This window comes from Corvus brachyrhynchos, unplaced genomic scaffold (genome assembly GCF_000691975.1).
Source record: "Corvus brachyrhynchos isolate BGI_N302 unplaced genomic scaffold, ASM69197v1 scaffold344, whole genome shotgun sequence".
In the NCBI taxonomy this organism is placed as follows: domain Eukaryota; kingdom Metazoa; phylum Chordata; class Aves; order Passeriformes; family Corvidae; genus Corvus; species Corvus brachyrhynchos.
The window spans coordinates 97,123-101,845 of record NW_008237607.1 but is presented as its reverse complement, the minus strand read 5'-3'; the positions used below and the strand labels follow the sequence as shown (position 1 = coordinate 101,845).

The 4,723-nt window shown below is 27.0% G+C and overlaps 1 long non-coding RNA gene across 1 annotated transcript; it reads left to right on the top strand.

Moving 5' to 3' along the window:
* The first annotated feature begins 339 nt into the window (after positions 1-339).
* Positions 340-3,788, top strand: LOC108446084. Its single transcript, XR_001861187.1, has 5 exons — positions 340-473; positions 1,392-1,418; positions 2,579-2,605; positions 3,150-3,176; positions 3,504-3,788. It is a non-coding gene; the product is annotated as an uncharacterized LOC108446084 (long non-coding RNA).
* Positions 3,789-4,723: the final 935 nt, after the last annotated feature.

Genomic DNA, 4,723 nt, shown 5'->3' with positions numbered 1-4,723 from the left:
TATTTATTTATATTTATATATTTTTTTATTTTAATGTTTCAAATTTGATTTGATTTTTAATTATTTAATTTAATTTTTTCCTATTTTAAATATTTTATTTCACTTCTAATTATTAATTTTAACAGTAGTTATGTTTTTATTATCTATATTAGTTTTATTATTATTTATTATTGTAAAAAGTATTATTATTATTTATGACCTTAAAAGAAACATTTCCACATCAGATTCAGAAATGTGGGATTGAGAGGGAGACAGAAAAACTTAATGGGTGGAGAATTAAATTCAGGATTCAGGACACCGGGATGATGGGATATTTACAGAATATTAATGAAGTTCCTGGGATTGTGGATTTTGAATACATTTTTCATTACAAAATGAGAGAATTTGGAATCATATTTGAAAGACGGTTTTTGTTAAAAAATAATGGGGATTGTTTGTTTTTCCAGGCAGTTTAATGGAAACCGGGAAAGCAGGTGAGGAGGGAAAAACGCCATAAAACCCCTAAATAGAAACGGAAATGAGATATTTAATATGAGACAATAAATATGTGTGAGAGAGAAGAACTGTATTATACGTATAGTATATTGCAATATATTTCTATTCTTATATCGATTTATGATGTATAAATGTAGATATTAATATTTCATAATACAATTCTAAGATATTATTATAATCTATTATATTAAATAATACCATTATAATATGCTGTTATTATGGTTATTATTATATTATTATATTATAAAAACTATATATATTATATTATATTATAACAATTATATATATTATAGATATTATTTTATATATAATTATAATAATATATAATATATAATGTTTCTATATAGTATATATAATATACTATATATTATATTATATTATTATAATTATAGTATCTATTATATATAAATTTGTTTCAAAACTAATACAATTATTTTATACAATGTGCAAATATAGAGCAAATAATATTATTAAAAGCATGTCTGGATTTATATATATTTATTGTAGAAATCTATTTTATATGAAATGGAAATTTATGAAAGGAAATAGAAATAGATAATGTATCGTATATAAAATATATAAAAATAATGTATAAAAATGGAGTGTGTATAAAATATAATTTACAGAATACATCGAGATAAACTGTATAGAAATATTTTATTCATATTTCACTAATAAATGTATAATACACAATATGAAATAGACCATAATAGAACTTCCAACACACAAATCTAATATATAAATATCTATTGCCTGAGATATGAATATAAATTATATAAAATAGAAACCCACGTCAAAGATGAAAATAAATAAAAGATTCAAAAATGTGAAATCAGTAGGAATACAGAAATGTTTGCCGTGATCAATAATTTACTCCTGGATCTCTCTGATTGCAGAGCGCTCGAGGAAGGAGGCGGGGACAGGTGAAGATTCCCGGGAATCAGAGACGATTCATCCCAGGGGTTCTGGCTGCTGGGATGGGAATCCCAGCGGGATTTGGGCGCCGTTGGTCGCAGCTTTGATTTGCTGAGCCCTCAACGGCGCCCGAATTCGGGCAGATCTCGCAGGGCCATTCATTGCAGCCACCCTAAAGATAATGGACATCAAATAATTGAATGAAATATTAAAAGTGTTGGGACGCTCCAAGGGACGGGATGGCGGAATAGTAAAAATGATAAATTAATAGAATTACCAACGGCGTTATGATTGCAACACATCGTAGTTAAAATAACATATTAACATATTTCTAGATGATGTTCAATATATAATATATAACGAATGCTATCGATGATGCATTAATATGAATGTTAATATATAATTAATCGATCGTGTATTTATTATATATTAATTACTTCATATAATTAATCTAGAATAGAATGCCATAGAGTAGACTATAATTTAGTGTATTATAATATATAATTACGTATTAATTAATATAAAATGAGCTGCAATTTTATAAAATATAAATGTACATAACTGTATTCTATAATATGCTATATAACAATTACCTTACAAAATGATTAAATATTGCGTAAGTAAAATATTGAACAACAATATGTTAATTATTAATATTTTATTATGTTTCAACCTTCCCATGATTCCCTGACCCATTTCCTGCTAAATTTCACCCCAAATTTTTGGCTCTTCAGCCTCAATTCCCCATGGAATTGTGGGAGCAGCACCGAGGCACTGCTGGGAGCTCAATGATTTCAACTGGAATTTATTCTCTTTTTAATTCATTCGTTTATTTCCTCCTTAATGAATTATTTGAAATTTATTTCCACGCTAATTTATGGAAGTCTTTAAATGACACAAGTCTGGGGCTCTTCCTGAGGGGCCTGAGGGATATTCCAAAATCCAGCTGGTGAGAAAGGGATTTTTGGAAAGTGGATTTGGGAGGTGGAGGAACTTTAATTAATCCTTATGCATGAATTTTCATTTCATTTTGATTTACTGATTTTTATTTATTTTTTAAAATATTATTGAAGTTTATTGAAAAAAGAGGGACTAAAAAGTGGTCAAAACCACGTCATAATTGAAGTTTTTAACAGAAATTTATCAATTAATGTCTCAATTATTTCAGAAAAAGACCGTTTGAAGGCACAGCTGGGTAAGAACAATTCTCCTGCTCCTTTCATTCTTCCCGGGTGCTGTTTTATCCCAAAAAGAGATGCGGATCGTTATATGAGGATAAAATCAAATAGATTTCTTTCCAATGGATTTCTTTTCTAATCGTTTGATTTTCCAATTGATTCATTTCCTATTTTCCAGTAAAACTCCTTGTCAGAGCTTTAATAATTGAGGACAAAGAAATACTTTAAATCCCCATCATTTTTTCACCTAAATTAAATTAAATTAAATTAATTTTGCTCTTAAATGAAATATAATTAGTTTTACTCCTACGTTTTACGGAATTAGATTTAATTATTTTGTACTATGGAATTAGATTTAATTATTTTGAACTTCTAAGCTTTGGTCCTAAATTAAGTTTGTTCAAGTATTTATTTAATTATTTATTTAATTATTTAATTTCGCTCCTGAATTTTCGTCCTGAACTAAATTTTTTAAAATTTTAAAATTTTACTCCTGAATTGACCCCCTCGGGAATTTACGGATTTTTCTCCCTTTTCCCCGGCATTTGTTGATGGACTCAGAGTCCCAGAGGAGCACAGCTGAAGCAGGTAAATCCATTTCTCCGATTTATGTAAATTATATTCAAATCAAATGCAATTAATATTAATGCCCTCATATTAATTATCAAGCAGCTCCGAGAGCCGCTGAAAGGGCAGAAATTAAACTCCGGGGTTCTCCCACCCAACCCAATCCCAGCATTTGATCCCGGCATTGGCTTTGGGGAATTGAACCCCCCCCGTTCCTCACGGGAACAATTCCAAAGGGCGAAGCGCTGCCGGGATTGCTCAGGGCTGGAATTCCTGCCCGGGGATCTCAGCTCTGCGCCGGCCCCTCGAGGGCCCGCGGAGCTCAGGGAAGTTGTTGTTTTTCCACAGGAAAGCTGGAAAACTATCAGAGACTCGGTAAGAGATTGTTTTGTGTCGGTGTCGTGTGCGAGACTGGTTTGATGTGATGTATTCGATATCATCGCCTCGTGGTGCGGATTTGATGTCGTGTGTGATATAGTGAATATTTATTAATCGAATATTAAACATTTCATATTATACGTGATGTGTGTTACATATTATACATTATTATCTCGGAAATACAACATAGGAGAGAGTGTTATTATCTTATTATATATGGTGGATTATATGTTATATGTTATATATTATGTGTTATATGTGTTATATTATATATTATATATATTTTATATATTATATTATATACTATATACTATATACTATATTATGTATTACATACTATATATATATAAAAGTATATTTATATATTTTAAATATATGTTATTTTTTAATATATAATATATATTATATTGTATTTATATATTTTATATATTATTTATTACTACTATATAGTATAGGGTAATATATTCAATAAATAGTAATACATTATATATAACTGTATATTTCTATATATTACATCTTATTGTACGTATTATAATAATATTGTAGGTATTATATGTATTATAGTATATATATTTTAGAGACATAATATATTAATATATCACATAATATAAATTCTAAAAATAGAATTTTTGTATTTCTATTATATGGCAATCATATATTATGCATATTGCACATAATTCTTAAAGTGCTTATATTAAAAATGTCATATAATCTGAAAATAAATTATAATAAATAAAATATATTTATATTATATATATATATAGATAATAATATATTATATAGTATATAATATAATTATACTATATAACAATATAATATAACGCGATAATTATATTATTCTATTATACTGCATTATATTATATTGTATTTCATTAAATTTATGTGCTATAATATATATTATTATATAATGTATTATAATTTTATATATTCTTATATTATATGCCATATACAATAATATATATACTACCTTACACATAATATGTAAAATAGATGTATATTATATATCATAGTAGTGAGGTGTTATATACCCCATACATTATATTTAATGTGCTGCATATAAATGATATAGTTACATATTCTATGTATTAGAATGTTATTATATAATACTCTATTTTTTATTATTATATTTGGCTATATATTATTAGATCCCATCTATTATATGAGATATAATTATACAGAACACCACAAAT